The 18,034-nt window shown below is 45.2% G+C and overlaps 1 protein-coding gene across 10 annotated transcripts in view; it reads left to right on the forward strand.

Annotated features, from left to right (window-relative positions):
- The window catches only part of CASKIN2 (CASK interacting protein 2), a 147,985-nt gene that overhangs the window by 1,357 nt on the left and 128,594 nt on the right, over positions 1 to 18,034 (forward strand). For 6 of the 10 annotated variants that reach the window (XR_005588371.1, XM_039500962.1, XM_039500972.1 and 3 more), the window contains exon 1: positions 125 to 670. The exons of 1 other annotated variant lie outside the window; for it this stretch is intronic. The gene's annotated coding sequence lies outside the window, so the exon portion shown is untranslated. Of the gene's footprint in view, positions 1 to 123; positions 671 to 18,034 lie in introns of those variants that run through there. 3 more of the 10 variants (XM_039500964.1, XM_039500966.1, XM_039500973.1) reach the window with 3 other exon arrangements.

The raw sequence follows: 18,034 nt of genomic DNA on the forward strand, positions 1-18,034 counted from the left end.
TGAGCAGTGAAATAGTTAATAATGTTGACAATTAAGGGATCATAACTGGCACCTGAGTTACCACCCACTGACTGGATTAGGGCAGTTTACACCTCAGAGCTATAGTTTCTGACTGGGGCAGATACTGCTGCATTGGTTACCTTCAGTTCATGTTGTGCAGGATTTCTTCACAACCATAACAGCTAGAGATTAGCTCTCTCTCTGAAATTGAAGCTGTGACTAGAGATCCACTGAGAAGTCTGTCTGTTCTTTCTCCTCTATTCCTTCTTCCTTTGCCAGTCTAGTGTGTGTGTGAGGAAACCTCACAATCCAGTAAGCACTGAGACAGGATCCCAGCATAGGGGCCTGTACTGGAGGGAGGATACAGGCCCTCCTACAATGCCCCCTAGTGAGATGTGATTATGACCCCTGAACCTATCACCAAAGTGCAAAAGGACAAGGAACTGCTTCTCCTGGACTAGGGTAAAAGCTAATTGGTGGAGCCTTGTGTCAACAGCAGCAAAGGCTGTGAGCTGGAAAGAGCCAAGGAAGCATTTCATTCTTCTGCTTGGGACTTCTTTTACTCTGTAAAGGGGGACTCTGATTTGTCTGGAGGGACAAAGAAGTAAAATCACCAGCAAGCCTAAATATCAGGGGAAATTGAGTCACACCTGACCTGACTTCAGACTAGGTAAGCTATGATTTACACTCATCCTTCTTCCTTGACGTGATAAACCAGTGAAAATAGAATGCTAGGGTCGGAAACATGACAATTCTTTTGTAAAGGCCAAAGCTGATTAATGGCCCCTACCTTATAGTGAAAAGAGAACTGTATTTTCCTTACGTTTTGGGAGGACCCGCAGATCCTTTCACGGCTGTAAAGGGGATTGCTGCTCATGGCACAAAGGCCAGTGGAGAATCCCTCCCATGCAGCTGCCTGCTGAAGAGTCAGTATAACCACAAGCTCAGTGTGAGGCAGTGTGGTTCTCCATGGTTTAATAGGCATGTGACTGAAAACAAGGGACTCCTGTATTCTCATCTCAGCTCTGGTAAATTGACTCCCTCTGTGGCTCTAGGCAAGCTACTTCACCTTCCTGCTTTAGTTTCCTTGTCTCTCTAAAATGGAGATAATCATTACCTGCCTCACAGGGAGTTCATGGGGAGTAATTAGTTAATGTCTGTAAAGTGATATGTGTGCGCAGATTCACCAGAATCACACTCAGTCCTCTAGTGCAGTGGTTATCAACCAGGGTCCAGGGCCCCCTAGTGGGGCCGCAAGCAGGTTTCAGCAGGGCTGACCAGAGGATTCAGGGGGCCTGGGGCAAAGCAGAGGAGCTGCAGCGCTTGTACTCACCCAGTGGCGGTCTGGGTCTTCGTTGGCATTTCGGCCGCGGGGGACCCTTCCGTCGCTCCACATCTTCGGCAGCACTGAAGGGCCCCCCGCCGCCGAAATGCCGCCAAAGACCCGGACCACCACCAGGCCAGGGTTCATGGGGCCCCTGCAGGGCCTGGGGCAAATTGCCCCACTTGCCCCTGGGCAGCCCTGGGTTTCAGGGGGTCCATCAAGCATGGCTGGTGTTAGAGTTGCTAGAGTCCAGGGCAGAAAGCTGAAGCCCTGCCACACAGGACTGCAGCCCAAAGCCTTAAGCTCCAGCATCTGGGGCTGAAGCCGAAGCCTGAGCAACTTAGTTTCATGGGTGCCCCTTGTGGTTTGGGGGCCTGGGCATTGCCCTGCTTCCTACCCCTTAACACTGGCCCTGGCTTTTATATGGAGGAAAAAAAGGTTGTTGTGGGACAGGTGTGCCGTGGAGTTTTTATAGGCTGTTTGGGGGGATGGAGGGGGCTCAGAAAGAAAAAGGTTGAGAATCTCTGCTCTAGTGGCTGGGAGCTTAGAGACTTTTAAACTATTTTATTTGGGCAATTTTGTCTCTTGCAAAAATCTTCTAAATGTGTGCAGTTGTGCGCAGACTTCAGCACACCCAGCTGGGGCAGGGAACCTCAAGCTCTATCCTTCCAGACTCCAAGTCAGTTAAGTTTGGGATGCTGACTGGCATCTAGGTACAGAGTGAGTTTTATCTACAACACAGGTTTTCAGCCAGCTCTGCTTATCTAGAGCCTAAGTTTTCAATTAGTCCTGGACAGGTATTTGAAATCCTTCTCTGAAATTTACCAGTTACTCACTGGAGACAGCTATAGAAAGCTGGGGACTAGCCAGTAGAGCCCGAATCTAGCAAAGTGCTATGCAAAATGTCGCCAGAGAGCAGAACCCAGATTACTCTTGAATCTTTCCCACTCCATGATTGATGCATATTGATTTGCTCAAAGCTTGCATAGGAAAATTCCATTTTTCTCCCAAAATACGACAGAGTTCAAGTCTCTCGCTTTTCTGAATTCATGTTTTGCTGTTACATACAGTGCTGATAAAGAAACAGATTAAAGTACTAATGTTTTGACTCCAGTTGCCTTTCTCAGAGTAGAGAAACCCCAGTACGCTATTCTGAGTGAAGGGCTTCCAGTTTTTAATCTTGAATTTGAAATTTCATACCATGTGTGCACATTTAAAAGTTTTCCCCAAGGCTACCTGTCTACAGCAGTGATGATCTCCCCACACTGTATCTAATAAGCTGGAGAAGCTATCTCAGACCCAGTGCCTTTCACTAATGAATCCTATGTGAAAGTGCTCTCCTGATGGCAAAGCATATTGTCTGTTTGATGGTTAGAGAATTGAGGCTGAGAGTTGGGACTTCACTGATTTGCTGTGAACTCTAGATACGTTTATTTGTTGAGAGAGAATATGATATAAATGGATACGGCAGTGGACTGGGACTCAGAGAACAAAGTTCTGTTCTTCATTGTCACTAACTTGGGCAAATCACCTAACTGCTGTATCCGACGAAGTGGGTATTCACCCACAAAAGCTCATGCTCCAGTACGTCTGTTAGTCTATAAGGTGCCACAGGACTCTTTGCTGCTAACTACTGTATGCATCCCAGTCTTTAAAAACAAAATAGGACTAACAGTACTCACAGAGTTGTAAGGCTGAATTCAATAATGTCTGCAAACTGTTTGAGATCTTTGATAGTGTGACCGTGGTCCTAGAGGGGGCCAGCTATGGTCCCTCAGTTAAGGTGAACTGCAAAGAATGGGGCAGACAATCCCCATAAATCTGGTGGATATTCCAATACTTAGATTTACCAAGCCAGCACAAAACAGCTTCTTTATTACTTCACTGGTTACTCAAGTCCAAACAACACAGTTCCCTTAAAGTGATCCAGCCTCAGGCCTCCATCCAGGTACCCATGTCAAATATGATGAAAATTTCTGTAAACCTTATTTCATCATATAAAAGAAAAGGTTCTACCAATCCCAAAGGATCGGACACATTACCTCCCAGGTTATTGAATACTCCAGATCTTACCCAAATACACACTACAGCCAATTATTATTAACTAAACTAAACATTATTACAAAACAAAAGAGAGAGAATATGGTTAAAAGATCAATATACATACAGACATGAATTCAGTTCATTTAGATGCAGATTTCATAGCAGAGATGGTGAGCTGTGTAGCTGCAAAGAGTTCTTTTAGAAATAGTTCATAGGTTATAGTCCAATGTCCAAATATCATATTCAGGGCGTACCAGCATAACTGGGACCTCAGTCTTGCGACTCAAACTTCCCCTGAGCAGATCTGAGATGACGGAATCAGGCCCCAAGGTTCTTTTATACAATTTCATGTCTTTTGACAAGTTGGAGTTCAAAAGGTAATTAGCATGACTTTGAAGGAAGTCCATCACTAGTACTTAGCTATAGAATTAACATAAGGCAATTCCCAGATTATTTGCTATACATTTCAAAGAGAGATGAATACAGAAATATCCCGTGTTTATAATTCATTTAAATGCTAGGATGTTCTTTTGACCTCTGAATTATCAGAATACAGCATAGACAGGGACTGTTGATTACGTTGTGGACCATACTCATACATATGTAAATACACAAAAACACAAACATTATCTCTCCACATGTCTTTTGAGGGTTATTTATTTTGCAGGATGTTTAACCCTTTCTAGCCATGTGTCACAGATGGTAAAAGTGCTAGTGTTCTGTGTGTGAATTAACAATCCCCTGAGACTGTTGAACTCATCTATGGTGAGCTTGGCTAAATTTCAAAGTGGGTCTTTGAGCTGATTAGTTGGACCACTAACAAACTGTGCTTATCTGGGCTCTTATGTTGTTGTTTTATTAAACTGCTGCAGAAATTGCTTAGAATAATGTAGACCCTGCAACAGTCAAACAAACCAATCCAATTAATACATAGGAAATGTCTAGAGAGAGACTCTATGGTGCCTATGGTGACCAGAGGAGGCAGCCTCCAGTTCAACACCAAAATACACAGATTCACTGTGTTTACATGGTTCAAAAAAGGTTTTCCCACCTGCAAAGAGGAAAGGGAGCAATATGTGCAGACAGATGGTGGTGGGGAGAGGATTTACTGTGCAGGTGCTGAGTACAAGGCAGAGGCTACAGGAAGTTCTAATGTAGGAAGACAAGGGTGGGGGTGAAAATCAGGTTGGATGTGGCCCAGTGATTATACTTTGGGCTACTTTGGCCCATTGTCAGCTAGACAAATTGTCAGCGTGCTTGCTGAATGAATCTAAGGGAGCATCTGTTCCTTTCCCCCTACCCCAGGGAGTAAGGCTATGAAGTCTCATCCTATAACTGCCAATTCTTTAGTATTCTCACTGCCCTCTTCTATCACTGTTATCAGACATTAGATTAGAGCAATCTCTCCCTCATGCCAAACTGGTTTTTATTGTCCCGCTATTGGAGGAAAAATCTTATTTGACATGTATCTATTGTCCCTTTTCCATGCTCCCTCTCTTCTAAGGTCAGACTTTGGCTTGTGCAAAGTTTGTGGCTGCATAGGACCCTGTGTTCTGGGTTTGTGTGGAGGGAATGCTATCTCAGCATTCCATTCATGTATTCCCTCAGTAAAGGCCACTGCTTCCTGCTTCCATTGCCTCCCACACTTTAAAAGCTGAGTGTGGGAGCCTAGTGCTGGTTCAGCTGCTGAAATGCTCCCTGCTGATGGAAAACTCCCAACACCACTACCAAAACAGGCACCCTGACTCCCTCCCTGGAATGACACATGGAGTAAATGACACGCATCACTGATCCTTCCACCTGCCAGACCCCCTTCTCCCCAGATGTGCTCCAAGTTGGATATCTGCCTGAGTTCCCACATTCTTCCGTCATCCCACAAAACATAGGGGTGACACCTGCTTTCCCCTGGAGGCCTTCTCTCTGCTTCCTGACCACCGCTTGGGTCAACGGCCTTTCCTTCTGACTTCCTATGGCCTTTGCAAAGGACCAACCCTGCCCTTCTCAAGGCGACCTTCCCTCCAATGAGAGTATGCAGAAGTGACACTTCCTGTGTCCTAAATTGCACATGAAAATGTTCTAGTTTCATTCAAGGTCCCTTCATGACTCAGAAGTGTTAACTTTTGTTTGTTGCAAATTTCTTGAAGACCAGATCTGTGTATCTCAAAAGCTTGTCTCTTTCACCCACAGAAGTTTGTCCAATGAAAGATATTGCCTCATCCACTTTGTCTTTCTAATTTTCTCTTTAAAAACATGAGGGAGGGGAGGAAACGAATTTTTATATGATCACAGTACAAATGGATTTAGAATTCAAAAGCAGATTTAGAGCAGTAGCACCTTTTACACACACAGTACGATTTTTAAGTGGCAAACCATTCAGCCAGAAATCACTGTCAATTTTGTGTCTCGGGATTGTTTGCACAGCCTGTGGCTATGTCACTAGTGCAGTCATCTGCTTCCTGTTCCTTATCTAGCCTTCAGCCTTCACGCTGGAAGATGAAATAGTGTCCATCACCTCCAGCATTCTGCTGAATTCCCAGCTACCTACTCACTAGGACAGTTTGCGTAGTACTGCCCCCATCACTCACTATGTTTATTTTGGATCAGCATTAATTGTTTCCAGTAGCAGTAAACAAGCATCTCTTTGGATTAGGAATTGCAAGAGTTACAATAAAGGTAACAGACACCTGCCGGTTCCTAAGTATCTATTGCTATCTACCAACCCTAGCAGGAACTGTCACTTACAGCAGGCTTCACAGACTGAGGTTTCTGCAGCCTCCCTGGAATGGTAAAGCTGTGACTTCATTGTGAAAAATGTAGCCAGAAAGAGGATTTGTGTCTTGGGGAAGGGATTCTTCCTTTTTTGAGGGTACGTCTACACTACTCACTGGATCAGCAGACAGCGATCGATCCAGTGGGGGTCAATCTATCGCGTCTAGACTAGACACAATAAACTGAGTGCTCTCCTGTTGACTCCTGTACTCCACCATGGTGAGAGGTGCAGGTGGAGTTGACAGGGGAGTGGCAACAATCGACTCACCACAGTGAAGACACCGCATGAGTAGGTCTAAGTACGTTGACTTCAGCTACGTTATTCACGTAGCTGAAGTTGCGTAACTTAGATCGATTCCCCCACTCCCCAATGTAGACCAGGCCTAAGTCAAAGAAGCACCCAGGTGTTCCTTAGCAGTATCCCATCCAAGTGCTGAGCTTAAGTTTGCACAATCTGATGGGATCAAAGCAGAATGAGGTAGAAGGGCTGCAGCACTGTGTACCAGATCATAAGCACTAAAAATGCTATCAGCTGCTTTTGGAACCAAACTCTTTTCACTTTGAACCTCCAGCTGGACCCAAGCCTAGATGGGTGGAGAATTCCTTAAAACTCTTTGTAACACAGTGTCACAGTATGAAAAAGGTTGACAAGAAAAAGTGCTGGAGCAGGTTGCTCCACTGGACAGTTAGCACAGTGGTTCCAGTCCCAGGAACTGATTAACACTATAGAGTTTCAATAAAGCACATATTAAATGGGTTAAAAGCTGGCTAACTGGTCAATCTCAAAGTAGTTGTCAATGGAGAATCCTCATGAATGAGGGTTCTGCAGGGATTGGTACTTGGCCTGACACAACTCAACACTTTAATCAATGATCTGGAAGTTAATATAAAATCACTGCTGATAAAACTGGCGGATGACACTGACTGATGGAGTAGTAAATTACTCCGTAGGACTGCCTATTGTTATTTGGGTCATTTGGTCAGCTGGAGGCCATTCAAACAAAATGTGTTTTAATGTAGCTAAATGCAAAGTTATACATGTAGGAACAAAGAATGCAGTCAATACCTACAAAATGGAGATTATAGCCTGGAAAGCAGTGCCTCTGCAAAGAATTTAGGGGTTGTAATGAACAAGAACACTATATGAACTCGCAGGGTAATGCTGCAGCAAAAAGAGCTAATGCGATTCTTGGGTTTATAAACAGAGGAGTAGTGAGGTAATTTTTATTTCTGTATTGGTGGGACCGATACTAGAATGTTGCATCTAGTTCTGTTGTCCACATTTTAAAAGGATGTTGAAAAATTAGAGAGAGTACAGAAAAGAGCCACAAAAATAATTTGAGGGCTGGAGGAAATGCCTTAGAATGAGAGACTTAGAATGCAATCAGTTCAATTTGTCAAAAAGATTACAGTGTATAAGTACTTTCCAGAGGAGACAATAGTAGGTATTAAAGGGCTCTTTAATCTAGTGTAAAACGACATAATGGGAACCAGAGGCTGGATGCTGAAACCAGACAAATACAAGTTGGAAATAAGACACACATTTTTAATAGTGAGGGTGATTAACCGCTGGAACAACCCACCAAGGGAAGTGGTGGATTCTCCATCTCTTGATGTGTTCAACTCAAGACTGAAAACTGAGGTTATACTTTAGTCAGATGGAAGGGTTCAATACAGGGGTAACTAGGTGACATTTAATTACCTCTGACATACAGGAGGTCCAATGAAATGATCTAATGATCCCTTCAGGCTGTAAACTCTTATCAATTTAAGAATCCATCACACCAGTGAGTCAGTGAACTACATGGTTCATTCTAGCTAGGGTGACCAGATGTCCTGATTTTATAGGGACAGTCCTGATATTTGGGGCTTTTTCTTATATAGGCTCCTATTACCCCCCCACCCCCTGTCCCAATTTTTCACACTTGCTATCTGGTCACCCTAATTCTAGCAGCGATTTAGAAGCTCTTAGGAAACAGCGAACATGCAGTGAGCAGAATCCACATTGTATGCAAGCAAGAAAATGACTCCTCAGGTTCTCAGTAATGGTTTAATATCTTGACCATTATATTCCGAGTTAAAGGGAGCATTAATAACCCAGATATAATGTTCTACTAACCAAGCCGAAAGACATGCTAGGCCAGATTCTGCCTTCAGCTACACTCCTGCAATTCCATTGAAGCCAATGGAGCTGCACAGGTAGGTATAAACAAAGTCAGAATTTGGCCATAAATCCTCTGGCATTCATAACCAGCACACATTATTCGAGTGCTTCTTAAAATACACTGCTACAGAATGAGGACGGCCTGATCATCTAAAACTGACATAATCCTATTGAAATGACAACTTGTCCTGCAGATGAAGAAACCTTTAATGAGTTAGCCTGGTGGAGGAAAGGGGGATTTAGCAGGGGCCTTGGGAGATCTGTGGTAATTAACTGGCTCTTGTATTCGCTTTTATGAAATTCAGATGAAAGGGATGTGGCTCAAGCAGACATCTTGCCACAGGCCCCAACGAGGCTCGGGGTCTCCTGGGTCGGGAAGAGGTGGCGAGTGTAAGGTTATTTCCTCCTATAACCAGACTTGCTCCTGATTTACTGTAGTGTCAGTGGGATGCCAGGGCTGAGCACTATGCCTGTGCATTTAGGTGACACAGAAACCAAACAAAGTCAGACACCTGGAGCCAGGTTTTCAAGAGAGCTCACTTTTAGGTCCCTAAATGAAGTGCCAGGTTTTCAAAAGTGCAGTCAGAATAATGGGAGCTGCTGAGTACTCTTGACAGTCTGGTCACTTCATGTAGGTGCCTAAATGGGAGCTGAGATCTCTTGAAAACCTGGTCAGTGTTATCTCTAGTCACTCCTATGGCCCCTATCACTGTAGTAGCTGCAGCTTGTCTTCACTGCACAAAAGGTGGGTGTTTTACAGCATGATAACTAATGTGCTTTTGCTATCCTGTTGTAAAATCCTAGTGGAGAAAAGGCACCTGTAGCTTTTACTGTGAGGTAACTAGGTGAAGTCAGTCCTATGCCCCCCTGCCCATGGTTGTCCTTGTGGTAAAACTAGAATGTTTCATCTCCATAAGGAATTTAGTGGGGAAGCATCTTGTGGTAAAAACACAGCTTCTTTCTGTGCCTCACAGCCTGAGCCTAAGAGCCTCCTAGCACCTCTATGGGGTAGGAAAGCATGGGCTATATTGCTGAACCTGAATAAAGCCAAATCCCAGGACTTCATTCATGTTTTGGCTGTTGAGGGCTTATTAAAACTACTAATTTGTATGACATTCATGCCTAAATCAGCTATGGAACCAAAAAATACACAAGGGCTACCTCTCCACTGCCATGGGGAGTGGCTCACACCTGTGCAAAGTGGGGGTAAAGAGGAACCATATCAGAATGGGAGTGTTGCACTGGCCTTGCACAGGTATGAATGATAATACAAGGGGCAGGGCAGGATCAGGCCCCCTTTTATTACTTGGGTCCCATAAATGTTCCCTGTGTCATCCTAACAAAAAGTCCTCATATGTAAAAAGTATTCAGTGTACTGAGTCCCAGGGAGGTCAGGAAGGAGCTCAGGTCCCCATCCTGATGGGAGGTCAGTTTACAAGTAAGTGGGGCACTCTCCCTGCTGCCAGGGTGCATCCCCCAGCCTGCGCAGAAGAAACAAACTGCCTGTAATCCCTTTTGAAGAATTCCTCCATACATCTGAGCTATGGAATTGCTTCTGAATTCTGATCATGCTTGCGAGGCAGAATCCTTGTTTAATTAAAATGACGGTGTGAAGGGAGACAAGTTTGAACAGTTTCCCATGGTAGAGGCTGCCTCCTGCTCCAGGGAGTGAATTGTCTTTTTCTTAATGAAATCTGTCCCCTTTGTGGCAGGGATGAAATTGCTTTGGGTCCTCACCATTCTCCAGAAGAATGTGTCAGAGCCTCCTCCCTCCGTGGGGAGGCCAAGGATCATGTTTGCTTTTCATCTGGAGCAAATTAGGAAGCAGCAATGACAATATTTGCCTGGGAGCTAGATATGTGTGAATGAATGGGGCCTCTTAGCCAGAAGAAGAGATGCTTTGTAAGTGTTCTCTTCAGGAAGATGGAGCAGGGATGCAAAACAAATACTTAGCGCTTATAAGAAAACTTTGTATGCCTTTAAATATGGGATTTGTGGACTTCAGCCTCCTGCAAAGGACTGGCTCCTAGGTTCCCAAGATTGCAACCCTGAAAAGCCATGTGGCCTGACTGTCTGTGTTGCCATGCATGCTTCTATCATACAATCATCTACCTCGGTGCAGAATGGGTATAAAACAATAGCATTCTGATGTGATAGCCTTTAAAGTCCACACTGCACGCCACTTCCAGTGGTGTAAATGACCGCATAAGGTGAAGAACAACTAACTTACACCCTGTGCCTTCTTTATATGCCCAAAGATGTGTTGGGCACCTCAAAAGACTAATAGAAAAAGACTAATGCAGGGGGTGCCCTCTACCTTGTGCAGTCACTTGCAAAAGTGTAAACTGGATGCAATGTGATTGCTGAATACTAGCACATTAGAAAAGTAGGGTGTTATACCCACTTGTGTAAATGACTGCAAAAGGTGCAGCACAATGGAAAATGGGGCCCTTGGTGAACATAGTTCCCTGATAATCTATTGTGTGTTAGACTGATACTCAGCTTGATCTTGGCTAACATTCCTCATACAAGGAATATGTTTTGCTCCCTAATGGTATACTTTATTTCACTGGCCTGTGGTGCCACACATGCAAAATAGGGGCAAAGGCAGAAATCTTTGCCGGGGGGCATAGTATAACCATAAACTAATTTCACTGGGTCCAGTCCTGTGGAGCTATGTTTATTTACACCAGCTGAGGTTCTTGTCCATTAGCTCTAATAAAAGTAAGTGGATCGTCACAGAACACTTTCACAGGCTGCTCAGGTAGACAGACTCTCTGACATGACACACATCTTCTTGGGACTGTGCTGTGATCACCAATTCATTGCACATAGTTTCCTGAGTAGTCCTTAGGTGGTGATGAGTTTTCCCACTACCAAACTGAATGGGATCACTTGAAGCAGATGGCTACTAAGCCTTTCAGCTGGCTAATTTACAAGCCCATGAGCCATCTTAAGGCTCTGACCCTGCCATCATATCAGCCCCTGTGCCTGAACATGGCCCTTGATCAGTAAATGGGGTTATGCATGGGTGCAGGAAGCTACCCATTCATATGAATGCTGGCAGAGGGCCTAATTTTGTGGCTGCAGTCACTGATCAGTATAGTCTGTGGTGACAGGTACCAATGTAAGAAGTTAGGTAGAAGATACTGGAGGGAGAGCAGAATTGGGCCTCCCCTTTGCTATATTACATAAGAGGTATTTCAATGGAAAGCAAATGCCTGAGAAGTTACTATCCCCTCGACGCACAGAGCAAAGGAGGCTCCTGTCATCATGACACTGATCATTCTTGAACCTACTTTCTTTTTCTCTCTCCAAGTTCTGACAGACTTCCCAGCTGCTGTCTGAGAAATCCCAGGCAGGTTTCATAATTGACCCAGTTTCCCTGGGGCTCTCGAGCAGCAAATCAGCTTTTGTCATCTTTGCTTCTCTGATGAAACTTCTTTCCCCTGAAGAATGAAAATTCATCTCCCCTCCTCTCCCTGATAATTCTTCCTAAACAGCAAATATTTTCAATCACCGGGAAGGCAACAGGTTGGGGGTGTCCATCGCTTCTCAGCTGGTAAGGTGAGTAATTTTATTCCGTGCTACATGACTGTTCACATTGGGGCCTTGTTGAACTCTCTTTAATTTACTACCGACCATGCAAAGGTTACGCTTTGCTCACCGTGGCCCATATTTTAAATTTCACCAGTCCCTGAAGATCTGCATATAATTAATTTATCAGGCTTCCTCAGGCTTCTTTTTATTTTGTGTTTTGGGGCAGTAGGTAAGGGAATTCTGACTTTTTTTTTCCATCCAGTTTCCTCTCCCAACTTATTCCAGGCAAAAATTCTCTTCACTTCAGCTTTCCCTGCTTCATCTCCCACCCCAGCCTCCTCTGCTGGGCTTCTTGCATTCACTGTAGAAAAATGTGGGAGAGGACCTAGTAATTGGGGCAGGACACCTGGAAGTCAGGATTCCTGGGTTCTTTATTTCCCAGATGATGATGATATCAAGCTCTAAATAATTTTTACCCAAGGCCACTGATGATGATGTGTGGCCGCAGGCAAATTATTTAAGGCTTGACTTTTTAGAGGTGCTTCACATACTTCCAAAGTGGCTTAAGCTAAACTGGAAAAAGGCACTCTTATTCCAGAATGAGTGTCCACACATGAAGTTATTCTAGAATAGCTATTCTGGAAAAATTCTAAGTGTAGAAAAGCCCTTACCTGGGTGTTTGGGCTTGGGGAGTTATAACTGAAAGTGTTCTCCTGCCTTTAGTGACACACAATTGGTGTCTGTTTCAGGCACCTTGATCAGAAAGTTATAAATCTAGGCTTGTTCTAAGTCTAATTTGTAGCAAATTAAATTTCTCCCACCAAACTGCCTCACTCCATGTGCACTCAAGAGACCTGCAGCTTTCCTCCATCTGCCCACTCTCTCCTCAATAGCTAGAACCAAGTCATTCCGGAGTCCTTAGATGGTTGCTGTATCCCTCAATCTGCCTGGGTAATCAGTTTTGTCCATTTAAAAAATCACCTCCTAGAAAGTGAACTCTTCTTGTGCCTCTTGGATTCTCTGCCCCGGCAGCTGTCTCTCAACTAAAACTATGTGAGGGCCAAGACTGCCAGAGAGATGTGCCCCTCAAGGAAATCCTATTGAGCTGTAGCAAAGAATAATCGTAATGTAGGGCTGAAACGGAACTCCAGAGGTCATCTAGTCCACCTTCTTGCACTGAGTCAGGACCAAGTATACCTTGTCCATTCCTGAGCCCCGGGCCCTTTAAAGCGCCGCCCGAGCCCTGCTGCCAGCAGGGGCGGCTCTAGGAATTTGGCCGCCCCAAGCAGTCATGCCTGCGGGAGGTGCACCGGAGCCGCGGGACCAGCAGACCTCCCGCAGGCATGACTGCGGAGGGTCCGCTGGTCCCGCGGCTCCAGTGGACCTCCCGCAGCTGCGGAGGGTTGGTTGGTCCCGCGGCTCCAGTGAAGCATCCGCAGGCATGCCTGCGGGAGGTCCACCCGAGCCACGGGACCAGCGAACCCTCCGTAGTCATGCCTGCGGCAGGTCCACCGGAGCCCCGGGACCAGCGGACCTCCCGCAGGCATGACTGCGGAAGGTCCGCCGGACCCGCCCTGCCGGCAAAATGCTGCCCCAAGCGCGTGCTTGGCGCGCTGGGGACTGGAGCCGGCCCTGGCTGCCAGAGCCCTGGAGTTACCGCACTATATGCGAACCCGTGTTATATCGGGTCACGTTATATCGGGGTACAGGTGTATTTAGAGAACCTCTTCTTATTGCCTTTCATGTCACTTGCTAGGTGTAACTCATTTTGTGCCTTTGCCTTTCTAATTTTGTCCCTACATGCTTGCATTATTCTTTTGTACTCCTCCTTAGCAATTTGTTTATGTTTCCACTTTTTGTAGGATTCCTTTTTCATTTTCAGGTCACTAAAGGTATCGGAAAAAGAAAAAATACCAAACAAATAGAAAAAGGGTCATATAGTGAAGCTGCCAAAGAAAGGAGATCTCAGTCAGTGTAAAAACTGGAGGGACTTTCCATTGCTGTCTATCCCAAGTAACGTATTTACACACATTATTCTAGAGAGAGTAAAGAAAGTGGTAGACTCAAGGTTACAACAAGAACAGGCAGGGGTCAGGCGGGAGAGATCATGTATAGATCAAATAGTAACCCTACGTCTTTTCATAGAACTGTTGATCAAATGGCAGTCACTGCTTTATATGAATCGTATATGTTTCCAAAAAGCTTTGGCACAGTGGATAGAACAGTTTTATGAAAGTTGCTATACCACTACAGAATCCTTCAGAAATTTGTGAACATCGTTCAGAGTTTCTATAAAAATGTCATGCCAAGTAATATGTAATAGTAGGCTACCAGTGGTTCTCAATCGGGTACACCCGTACATCAATTCATTTAGATATTTGCCTAATTTTACAACAGGTTACATAAAAAGCACTAGCAAATCAGTACAAACTAACATTTCATTCAGACAATGACTTGTTTATACTGCTTTATATACTGAGACAAAAGCTTTGTCTACTCGGGAACCTGAACTGTCCTTCAGAGGTGTGAAAAAAACACCACCCCGAATGGCAAAAGTTTTGCCAATGAAAAATGTCCATAGGGTATATCTCTTACATGGATATTGCCCTTAACCTAGTAGCATGGCTGCTCATACCTAAGCAAGAATAACCCGGGTGCTGACCACCGTGACCGGAGTTAACTCTGCAGTGAAAACGTACCCTTAGTGGGACGGGACTCATTTGGTGTAACTCACACTTCCTCACAGTGGAACTCAAGGTTGATGAGCCTGCCATTTGTAATGTAACACCATGCCCCTGTGTGGGGTGAGGATTTAAACCCAAATCCTCTAGATCAGTGTTTTTCAAACTGGGGTCTGCGGACCCCTGGGAGTCTGCGACAATACTCCAGGGGGTCCGCGGGCCCCACTGATCAACTCCTCCCCCTCCCTCCCAGCGCCTCCTGCACGCCAGGGAACAGCTGTTCAGTGGCATGCAGGAGGTGCTGGGAGGGAGGGGGAGGAGCGGGACAGGGCACGCTTGGGGAAGGGGGCAGAAAGAGGTGGAGAAGCAGGGGTGGAGCGGGGGCTGGAAGAGGTGGGACAGGGATCGGGCCTTGGGGGAAGGGATGGAGTGGGGGCAGGACCTGGGGCTGAGCGGGGAGCTTGGGGGTCCATGAAAAAATTTAAATCAAAATGGGATCCTTGGGTTGCTAAAGTTTGAGAACTGCTGCTGTAGATCAAAAAGCAGGACCGTCAGCAGCCTGCGCTAGAAGAATGAACTCTGATAACTGGAGGGCTGTAGCAAACTCATCTGCCTCTGTATCCAGCTACTAGACAAGGTCAGAACCACCTTGGTGAAGTGTGGGTTACATTGGGGCACAGGCCAGCGCTAACCCTCTGCACAGAGATGAACTTGACCTGCTAATGAAGATCGTTGAAACTATAGTAAACTGCTCAGACAACTCAGAAGCTAAATTCATCCAAAGATCTATTCGCGCTGAATGACTCACTTCTCTGTAATTGTTTTTTTACTTATGGGTAGATGCATACTATTCCCCTTTGCTTGTTAGAAAGGAAGCGTGAGAACAGCAATGTCTCATGTTGTGAAAAGAGCACAGGCCATTAATCAGTTTGAAAGCTCCACTTCAATTTTTTGTCTAAAACATAGGCTGCACCAAATATATCTCTCTCCCATCTGATTTCTGAGGCAGTGAGTGAATGAGATATCGAGCAGTCCCCATGCCTAGTAGCTATAGAACAGGACTGAGCAAACCTTACCATGACAATAAGGTCTTGTTTTGATGGCTAAAATGTGGAACGCTTGGCTTTCAGGCAATGAGATGAGCAAGCAGCTTTGTGATTCATATTTGTGAGTCTTTCATTCTTTGTGATAGCTCTTGTCTAGTGCAGGGGTAGGCAACCTATGGCACACATGCCGACGGCGGCACACGAGCTGATTTTCAGTGGCACTCACGCTGACCGGGTCCTGGCCACCGGTCTGGAGGCTCTGCATTTTAATTTAATTTTAAATGAAGCTTCTTAAACATTTTAAAAACTTTATTTACTTTACATACACCAATAGTTTAGTTGTATATTATAGACTTATAGAAAGAGACCTTCTAAAAACGTTAAAATCTATTACTGGCACGCGGAACCTTAAGCCAGAGTGAATAAATGAAGACTCGGCACAGCACTTCTGAAAGGTTGCTGACCCCTGGTCTAGTGGTTAGAGCTGCGGAACCAGCCAGCAGGAGCTCTACGTTTAAACCCTGTCTCTGCTGAGGTACAGGGCTGACCTCAGTGAATTTACCTCATGGTAAAACTAAAGGGCCTTGTCTTCACTGTGCTTTTACCTCAGAATAGCCCACACATATTAGTTAGCCGGAGGTAAAAACCTCCACTTTTTATGCACTGCAGGGAAGCCCCCTCAGTCGCTTCCTTGCCTATATGAATAAACCTGCTCAACATATCCTTGAAGCCAGGCTTGTTCACTTCCTAGAACAGAGCTATAATTGCTGAACAGGAGGCAGGTTCCCCTGGGATCTCAAAGGAAGGGAGTGCTGAACCTTGGTACCATACAGCTCTATTTGTTAAACAAAGAAGAGATGAGCTGGCAGGAAGGTCTTTTATCCCGCCGCCATTGTTATTGGGCTTCAGATCTCCTCAATCAGTTAGGGCTTCATAGGATGTCTGAATACATGACTCATTGAGACAGCTATCGGCTCATTAGTGAACGGGGGTCTTACTAAACTGGCAGCTTAATTTGCTCCTGAGGCAGGAGACGCTACTGGTTTGAATTTGTTACAATTTGGTTTACAATATTGATGTAACTGCACCTGGCTGGACACCAAAAATTGATCTGCTGCTGCTTAATTTTCCTGGAGCAAATTATTTACTGATGTATCAGATTTGTAGACGTTAGTGGTGGAAAAGACATAGACTGGATGGCCTGGTACTATCTCTCAGAAAGCGCCAGCTTGTTCCTTCCTGCACAACGTAACAATTATAGCACTCAAAAGTGGGGTAGGCACTCTCCAGAACAATAGATATTGGGGTGTCTACCCCCCAAAAGCTTACAATACAGTTTTTGAAAGGATGCTGCAAAGGGAGGGGAAGAGATCGGAGGAGGATGGCATGTGTCATCTGTAGATTTCACGGCACTTTACAAAAGTGGGTGACCATCATCCCCACTTCCAGATGAGGAAACTGAGACAAAGAGAGGTCCAAGGTCCTATGAAACCCAGAGTTCTGGACTCCAACTCTGGTGCTCTAGCCGTACTTCCTCTCAGGAGAAGGCAGCATTGGGCTCAATTCAAAAATCACTTCCCTACAGGCCTGCCTGGCTCATTAGCTGCAATATGGTTCAGCTCTCCTGCTTCTGTTGTGGCTATTGTCCACTATCGATCATAAATCTTGACCAGCAAAGCCAGGTCTACGCTTAAGAATTAGATCGACCTAGCTACTTCGCTCAGGGGTGTGAAAATTCACACCCCTGAGCGCCATAGTTAAGCTGACCTACTCCTTGCTATAGATGTGGCTAGGTCGATGGAAGAATTCGGAGAGGTGGATTAACTACAGTGATGGAAAACCCACTTCCAGCGTTCTAGGAAGCGTTATGCTACAGAGGCACAGCTGCAGCACTCATAGCATATACATGGCCCAAGACTCTGCAGAAAGGAGCCTTCTCCTGAGAAGTGTCTCCAACCCTCGTAGCCTGGGTTCCACTGAGATTCTTCACATACCAGGGTAGCAGTCTTAAGGGCAGGTCTACACTTAAAAAGCTGTAGCAGCACAGCTGCACCCCCATAGTGCTTTAGTGAAGATGCTACTATGTTGAGGGGAGAGCTTCTTCCATCAGTGTAGTTAATTCACCTCCATGAGAGGCGGTAGCTATGTCAACAGGAGAAGCTCTCCTATTTACCTCATGCTGTCTGCAGCAGAGATGAGGTTGATATAACTGCGCTGCTCAGGGGTGTGGATTTTTCACACCCATGGGCGATGGAGTCATACCAATGTAAATTTGTAGTCAAGACCTTGCCTAAGTGAAATATTCCCACTTGTCACCCCACTATATATCAACAAGCTAAATTAAAGGCACATTGAAAGCTGCAAATTAATTGAGCAAGGTGGCAGGCAATCTGTGAGAAATGAATATCCCTGAGGCTTGTCTGGTTTCACTTTTCCTTACACCATCTAATTTCCCATGTAAATTAAC

The sequence above is a fragment of the Mauremys reevesii genome, linkage group 15, assembly GCF_016161935.1.
Source record: "Mauremys reevesii isolate NIE-2019 linkage group 15, ASM1616193v1, whole genome shotgun sequence".
In the NCBI taxonomy this organism is placed as follows: Eukaryota; Metazoa; Chordata; order Testudines; family Geoemydidae; genus Mauremys; species Mauremys reevesii.